The sequence below is a fragment of the Triticum aestivum genome, chromosome 2A (genome assembly GCF_018294505.1).
Source record: "Triticum aestivum cultivar Chinese Spring chromosome 2A, IWGSC CS RefSeq v2.1, whole genome shotgun sequence".
Classification (NCBI taxonomy): Eukaryota; Viridiplantae; Streptophyta; class Magnoliopsida; order Poales; family Poaceae; genus Triticum; species Triticum aestivum.
The window spans coordinates 708,292,982-708,301,871 of record NC_057797.1 but is presented as its reverse complement, the minus strand read 5'-3'; positions in this window follow the sequence as shown (position 1 = coordinate 708,301,871).

Sequence of the window (8,890 nt, the reverse complement as noted above, 5' to 3'; positions counted from 1 at the left end):
CCGAATCCGGGTTAGTAAGAGATACTTCTTCCTCATATACTTGCTTTACATACTAAATGCCTTACCCACCGCAATCTTCCTGGCCTCCTGGATCTCTTGGAGGGCGCCCTGGGCCTCATGCCAGGCCATCTCTGCGCTCTGACGAGCCTTGGCGAGTTCGGACTCTCGAGCCGACGCGTCGCCCTCCAAGGTCTCGCACTTCCTCACCGTGTCCTGGAGCTCTTGTTGAACCTCGTTGACCCGGGCCTTGAGCTTCTTACGGGCGGCCTGCTCCTTGACAGCCTTCCCCTCGGCTTCGCCTAGGGCCTTTTTCAGGGCCTCGACCTCAATCGTCGCTCCTATACATATCATGACACTTCGGTCAATATATATCATCTTACTCTTTTCGAATATTTCCCGGGTTATTACATACCTTGATTCTCCTAGAGCTGCCTTTTCACCTGGCCGAGCTCCTCCTCGGCCTGCTCCAGTCTCCGCTTAAGTTAGGAGACTTCGGCAGCATGTGAGGTCGCGGCCAGCAGCGACGCTTGCATATTCATTCCAGAAAAAATTAGTTAGTTTCCTACAATAAAGGATTGATCCTCTGTCCGGCTTTTCTTTCCGAACACCGGACAGTGTCTCAAGGGCTACTGTCTATATTGGGATTTTCTCTCTTTGTGTCGCTTACCTCAAAACATGTCAGCAGGCTACTGCAGGCTTCAGTGAGTCCACTCTTCGCGGACTGAACCCTTTCAATCACCGTTCCCATAAGAAAACGATGCTCATCCACAATGGATGCCCCTCGCAGCACATCCAGCAGATTATCCGGCGCCCCTAGTTGGACAGGGGTCACCGGTGGAATTGGCGCACCCCACTCTTTCGAAGGAGGATGCTCGCCGGATTTCGAAGTGGTATTGGTCTCCGGAATCGTATCCGACTGAGGGCCAAACTGAATATGGCCGTCCTCGCCCATCTCCATGGGGTTCTGTTCCCCCATGTGTCTGGCGGTAGAGGTCTCGCCCTCTAGCGTCTCCCTGACAGCGGCCTGAGCCTCTCCCCGGATTGGAGCGGCCCTTCGGGACAGCACCTCGGTGTCGTCCTTGGCCTTGGGACAATCAGCGACCGGCGGAGATTCGTTGGCCATCGCCTTTGAGTCCAACGAACCCCCTGATGAGGATCACCGGAAGCTGTCATGAGCCGGACTGTAATAGCACAATTAACCATGTCAGTACATTGAAGAGGAGAGGCTGGACATGTGGGTATGCGGGAGTCATAGCATTTTCAAGGCAGCTTGAGGCTTAGTGCGGGGGTGTCGCTCCGGACTGCTATCGACGTCCCACGCGGAATTATCCGCGAAGGAGCCCTTCCCTTTCTTGGACGTCCCCGCCTCCAGGTTCATGGAGGCCGCCCTCTTCTTCCTTCCCTCATCAGGGGGAGGGTTGTCCTCCTCCTCCTCCTCCTCCTCCTCGTCATCTTCGGCGGCGGAGGAGCGGGTCTTCTCTTCGTACGTCGCGTCCGAAGCGCCCTTGCGACATGTGTCGGTGTCAAAACCAGTGGATCTCGGGTAGGGGGTCCCAAACTATGCGTCTAGGATCGATGGTAACAGGAGACGGGGGAAACAATGTTTACCCAGGTTCGGGCCCTCTCTATGGAGCTAATACCCTACTTCCTGCTTGATTGATCTTGATGAATATGAGTGTTAAAAGAGTTGATCTACCACGAGATCGTAATGGCTAAACCCTAGAAGTCTAGCCTATGAGTATATGGTAATGAATCTCTCCCATCCAGACTATACTCTCCGGTTTATATAGATACCGGAGAGATCTAGGGTTACACGGAGTCAGTTACATAAGAGGGAATCTTCATAATCGGTCACCTAGCTTGCCTTCCACGCCAAGGACAGTCCAATCCGGACACGGGTATAGTCTTCAGTCTTCGTGTCTTCACAGCCCATTAGTCCGGCCCATGGATAACAGGTCGGACGCCTGAGGACCCCTTAGTCCAGGACTCCCTCAGTAGCCCCTGAACCTGGCTTCAATGACGAGGAGTCTGGCGTGCAGATTGTCTTTGGCATTGCAAGGCGGGTTCCCCTTCTCCCGAACTCCAAGATAGTCTTCGGACGCGATGATTGTATCCGGACCTGTTACACACCATGCACAACTGCAGAGATAATATATATATTTTACACGAGTCCCATCTGCTAACAGCTTTCTGCATTACATCCGCTCGGTCATAATTTCGAACCGTCTGTCCCATGTTCCAAGAAGCGGTTGCTATTGGCATGTCTTGTTGAAGCAGAGATCGTGTCCCCTTATCGCAGGATTCTCATCAATGCAGGCATGGGTAACCCAACTGTGTCGTTTGCACAGCCTATGGGAATAGGCGAATCTTAAGGCGAGCGAGGAGGCGTTTAATGTTTGCTGCCTTTATAAGAGGATAAGGATCCCCTCTTCCTCTTCTCACACTTTCCCGATCGTGAGCTCCAGCGCCCAAGTTTTCTTCTCCTTTCCACTCAAGCAGCCATGTCCGGATCCAGTGGTCAGGGCAAGTTGATGGTCTCCTCCGTCAAGGAGGAGGACATTACTGAGCTCCGGGCAGCCGAATATTTGGCGAAGGGAATTGCCCATCGCTTGCCAGCCGAGGGACAAATCGTCCCCACGCCGGAGCCCAACGAGAGGGTAGTATTCCTCCCTTATTTCTTCCGCGGGCTTGGGTTTCCACTCCACCCTTTCATCCGTGGGCTAATGTATTACTACGGGGTAGATTTCCATGATCTGTCCCCAAATTCCTTCCTCAACATCTCAGTGTTTATCGTCGTGTGCGAGGCCTTCCTCCGCATCCAACCCCACTTTGGGCTGTGGCTCAAGGTCTTCAACGTGAAGCCAAAGGTGGTGGATGGTCAGCACGTGGAATGCGGAGGGGCAATGGTGAGTAAATTGTCCAACATCTCCTGGCCCAAAGGCACCTTTGTGGATACGGTAAAGGAGTGGCAGAAGAAGTGGTTCTACATCACAGAACCACGCGGCACCACCTGGGCCGCAGCTACCGTATTCCGCTCCGACGCTCCTGTTCGACTCACCTCTTGGGTCGAGAAGAGTCTGGACTGGTGCTCCCCTGACGAGCTGATAGCGCTGCAGACGCGTGTTCAGAGCATGGTAACACAGAGCATCAAGCTCATTCATGTGATCCAGGTGATGTTAGTTTGCCAGATCCTTCTGTGCCAGCTCCGAAGTCGGCCGCTGTGGGAGTTCAATCCGAAGAAGCACCAGGCCCTGGTGAGGCTCTTCGATACTACGCATGAAGGCACATGGAAGTTGCTCTTCAAGGGCTATGAGAAACCACCGACCACGGATTCAGACCATGGTCACGATTATACACACCCTGCCAGCAAGGTATGTTATTTCGACCGTATCCTCAACCTAATTCTTTCGAGGATGATGTCTGAGCTTTCGTTATTGCTCTTTCAGGGCTGGGTGGAGAGGGCGAAGCGGATCCAGTGTCCGGCTCCGCTGCTTGAAGAGCCAGTCATCCCACGTCTGGCAAAGATGCTGGTGCCGGCTCCATATAAGGCGCCGGAGAAGAAGGCCAAGAAGAAGGCAAAGGGAGCCAAGAGTGGCCTCCGCCGCAAGGGTACTTCGGACGTGGCGTCCGAAGACGACAAAACTCATTCCTCTGTCCTTGAGGACAATGACGGGGAAGAGGAGGAGGAGGAGGAAGAAAACAATCCTCCCCCTGAGGAGAGGAAGAAGAAGAGGGCGGCCCCGGTGCATCTGGAGGCGGAGACGCCCAAAAAGGGGAAGGGCGTTTCGGCGGTCAACACCGCATGGGACGTCGACAGCAGTCCGGAACGACGCCCCCCGCACTAAGCCCCAGGCCGCATTGTAAGTGATATGGCTTATTTATGCGCATCCAGCCCTTTCTCTCCATTATCTTGATGTAGTTAACTGTACCATTGCAGTCCGGCCCGCGACCTAATCTAGCGATCCTCGTCTGGAAGTTCGTTGGCTCCGTCGGAGATGGTGAGCCAGTTGCCACCGCCTGCTTATTCCCCCGGGGCCGGGGACGGCACCGAAGTGCTGTCCCGGAGGGTCAGTCCGAGTCGGGGGGGGGGGGAGCCCAGGACACTGTCCGGGAGGCGCCACGAGGCGAGGCCTCCCTTGCCGGACACATGGAGGAAACGATCCCCATGGGGACTAGTGAAGAGGGCCGCACCCATCTTGGCCCTCAGCCGAATACGATTCCGGAGACCCAAAAGGCTCCGGAGTCGGGCGGGCAGCCCTCTTCAAAGGAGGGGGGGTGCATCGCTTCTTCCGGTGGTCCCTGTCCATCCAGGGACGTGATAACCCACAAGCATAGGGGATCGCAACAGTTTTCGAGGGTAGAGTATTTAACCAAACTTTATTGATTCGATACAAGGGGAGCCAAAGAATATTCTCAAGTATTAGCAGCTGAGTTGTCAATTCAAGCACACCTGGAAACTAAGTATCTGCAGCAAAGTGTTTAGTAGCAAAGTAATATGATAGTGGTGGTAACGGCAACAAAAGTAAAGACAAAAAAAGTAATGTTTTTGGTATTTTGTAGTGATTGTAACAGTAGCAGTAGGAAAGTAAATAAGCGAGAACCAGTATATGGAAAGCTCGTAGGCATCGGATCAGTGATGGATAATTATGCCGGATGCGGTTCATCATGTATCAGTCATAACATAGGGTGACACAGAACTAGCTCCAATTCATCAATGTAAAGTAGGCATGTATTCCGTATTTAGTCATACATGCTTATGGAAAAGAACTTGCATGACATCTTTTGCCCTACCCTCCCGTGGCAGCGGGGTCCTATTGGAAACTAAGGGATATTAAGGCCTCCTTTTAATAGAGAATCGGAACAAAGCATTAGCACATGGTGAATACATGAACTCCTCAAACTATGGTCATCACCGGGAGTGGTCTCGATTATTGTCACTTCGGGGTTGCCGGATCATAACACATAGTAGGTGACTATAGACTTGCAAGATAGGATCAAGAACTCACCTATATTCATGAAAACATAATAGGTTCAGATCTGAAATCATGGCACTCGGGCCCTAGTGACAAGCATTAACATAGCAAAGTCATAGCAACATCAATCTCAGAACATAGTGGATACTAGGGATCAAACCCTAACAAAACAAACTCGATTGCATGATAAATCTCATCCAACCCATCATCGTCCAGCAAGCCTATGATGGAATTACTCACGCACGGCTGTGAGCATCATGAAATTGGTGATGGAGGATGGTTGATGATGACGACTGCGACGAATCCCCCTCTCCGGAGCCCCGAACGGACTCCAGATCAGCCCTCCCGAGAGAGATTAGGGCTTGGCGGCAGCTGCATATCGTAAAACGCGATGATTTCTTCTCTCTTATTTTTTTCTCCCCGAAAGCCAATATATAGAGTTGGAGTTGGCGTCGGAGGGTGTCCAGGGGGCCCACGAGGTAGGGGCGCGCCCTAGAGGGGGGGGGCGCCCCCACCCTCGTGGATAAGGTGTGGGCCCCCTGGTCTTCATCTTTGGTGAGGATTTTTTATTATTTTTTCTAAGGTGTTGCGTGGAGTTTCAGGACTTTCCGAGAATATTTTCTTTCTGCACATAAAACAACACCATGGCAATTCTGCTGAAAACAGCGTCAGTCCGGGTTAGTTCCATTCAAATCATACAAGTTAGAGTCCAAAACAAGGGCAAAAGTGTTTGGAAAAGTAGATACGACGGAGACGTATCAACTCCCCCAAACTTAAACCCTTGCTTGTCCTCAAGCAATTCAGTTGACAAACTGAAGGAAAGAAAGAAAAACTTTTACAAACTCTATTTGCTCTTGTTGTTGTAACTATGTCTAGCCAGCATTCAATTTTTCAGCATATATCATAACTAACCATATTTGCAATAATTCTCAGGTCTCACAATTACTCATATCAATAGCATAATCAACTAGCGAGCCATAATAATAAACCTCGGATGATAACACTTTCTCAAAACAATCATAATATGATCTAACAAGATGGTATCTCGCTAGCCCTTTCTGAGACCGCAAAACATAAATGCAGAGCACCTTTAAAGATCAAGGACTAACTAGACATTGTAATTCATGGTAAAAGGGATCCAATCATAGTCACACCTAACATAGATTAATAGTGATGAATGCAAATGACACTTGTGCTCTCCAGCTAGTGCTTTTTAATAAGAGGGTGATGACTCAACATAAAAAGTAAATGTATAGGCCCTTCGTAGAGGGAAGCAGGGATTTGTAGAGGTGCCAGAGCTTGGTTTTGAAATAGAGATAAATTGCATTTTGAGCGGTATACTTTCATTGTCAACGTAACAACTAAGAGATGGCGATATCTTCCATGCTAAACAAATTATAGGTGGTTCCCAAACAGAATGGTAAAGTTTATACTCCCCCTCCACCAACAAGCATTAATCCATGACTTGCTCGAAACAACGAGTGTCTCCAACATACATCAGGTCCCAGGGGGAGTTTTGTTTGCTATTAATTTTGATTTAGTTTGCATAAAGCATGGGACTGGGCATCCCGGGGGACCAGCCATGTTCTCGTGAGTGAGGAGCGGAGTCCACTCCTCTTGAGAATAACCCGCCTAACACGGAAGATAAGGACAGCCTTGGTTGATACATGAGCTATTCGAGCATACAAAACAAAATGTTTATTTGAAGGTTTAGAGTTTGGCACATACAAATTTACTTGGAATGGCAGGTAGATACCGCATATAGGAAGGTATGGTGGACTCATCTGGAATAAATTTGGGGTTTAAGGGATTGGATGCACAAGCAGTATTCCCGCTTAGTACAGGTGAAGGCTAGCAAAAGACTGGGAAGCGACCAACTAGAGAGCGACGACAGCCATGTACATGCATTAAAATTAATAAACATTGGATGCAAGCATGAGTAGGATATAATCCACCATGAACATAAATATCGTGGAGGCTATGTTGATTTTGTTTCAACTACATCCGTGAACATGTGCCAAGTCAAGTCACTTAAATCATTCAAAGGAGGATACCACCCCATCATACCACATCATAATCATCTCAATAGCATGTTTGCACGCAAGGTAAATCATTATAACTCATAGCTAATTAGGCATGGCACAAGCAACTATGATCTCTAATTGTCATTGCAAACATGTTTATTCATAATAAGCTGAATCAAGAACGACGGACTCATCATATTTACAAAAACAAAAGAGGTCGAGTTCATACCAGCTTTTCTCATCTCAGTCAGTCCATCATATATCATCATAATTTCCTTTCACTTGCACGACCGAATGGTGTGAATAATAATAAGGGTGCATGTGCATTGGACTAAGCTGGAATCTGCGAGCATTCAATAAACATGAGAAGACAAGGCAATATGGGCTCTTGGTTAAATCAACAATAAAGCATATAAGAGCTACTACAACAATATAATCATGGTCTTCTCCTACTGACTCCCAAAGAAAAGAAAAGAAATAAAAACTATTTACACGGGAAAGCTCCCAACAAGCAAAAGAAGAACGGGAAATATTTTTGGGTTTTCTTTTTAATTACTACTACAGCAAGAAAGTAAACTACTACTAATTTTTTTTGGTTTTCTTAAGGTTTAACAAACACACAAGAAGAAAACAAGAGAAAGAAAATAAACTAGCATGAATATTACAGTGAAAGAGTATGAGCACCGACATCTAGCAATGAGTGTGTGTGAACATAAATGTAATGTCGGTGAGAAATACGTACTCCCCCAAGCTTAGGCTTTTGGCCGAAGTTGGTCTATTGCTAGGGATAGCCTGGCGGATACCCGTACGTGTAGCTGGGGTCGTACTGCGATGAGGAATAGTTTGGATCATACTAATTTGCAGCGGTTATCGCCTACTGAGCTGCAGCGTGGAGTCGGGCTTCCTCCGCTCTCCTCTCGTACTCATCTGCCTCCTCCCTAGTAATAGTATATCGTCCTTTTGTCTGTGAATCAAAAAGGGCAGGAGCAGGGAGAGTAATATGGACAACATGCCGTTTGTTAAAAATTAAATGATATAAAAGAGGTGATTCGGGTCGCTCAACAAAATGATGTGAGGCCATGGAGTCATAGTCTAGATATGCAGTGGGCAACTCCGTATCATCCTCATGGATGTCTATCTCAAGAAAATTAGCTAAGCGGGTTGCATAAATTCCTCCAAAGAAATCTCCATTATATCTATTATGATGCAACCTACGAGCTACAATGGCTCCCATATGATAAGATTGGTCTCCTAACACAGCACTCCTGAGAATGCTAAGATCAAGGACACACATGTGACATGCTTCATCCTTAGCATTTATGCATCTACCGATGAAAAGAGCAAAATAATGTATAGCAGGAAAGTGAATGCTCCCTATGGTAGCCTGCGTTATATCTCTAGATTCCCCTACAGTTACACTGGCAAGAAAGTCTCTAAATTCAGATTTAGGGGGATCCCTAATACTGCCCCATGATGGAAGTTTGCAAGCAAGAGTGAAATCCTCTAAGTCCATTCTATAAGATTTATCATAAAGATCAAACATGATTGAAGGAGAATTACGCGAAGATGAATACTCAAACGTCCTCACAAATGAACTTGTGAGATCATGATATTGGGGACATTTTTCAGCCTCAAAATCCTCAAGACCGGCATTGCGCAAATATGCTTTGATTCTTCTTTAATTCCCGCATGGTCCATAAAATTTTCCGATGGCCATTCGCAAGGCCGTACTGGAGCGTCTCTTGGTGGATCCTCGTCAGCATCACGCATAGCAATTCTGGGTCCTTGCTTCTTAGAAGAACCACCTTGGAACATCTTCCTAAGCATATTGTTTTTCGCTGACAAATTCTGAAATTTTTAGTAACTTCAAACAAAAGTGAACCAACTTCAATA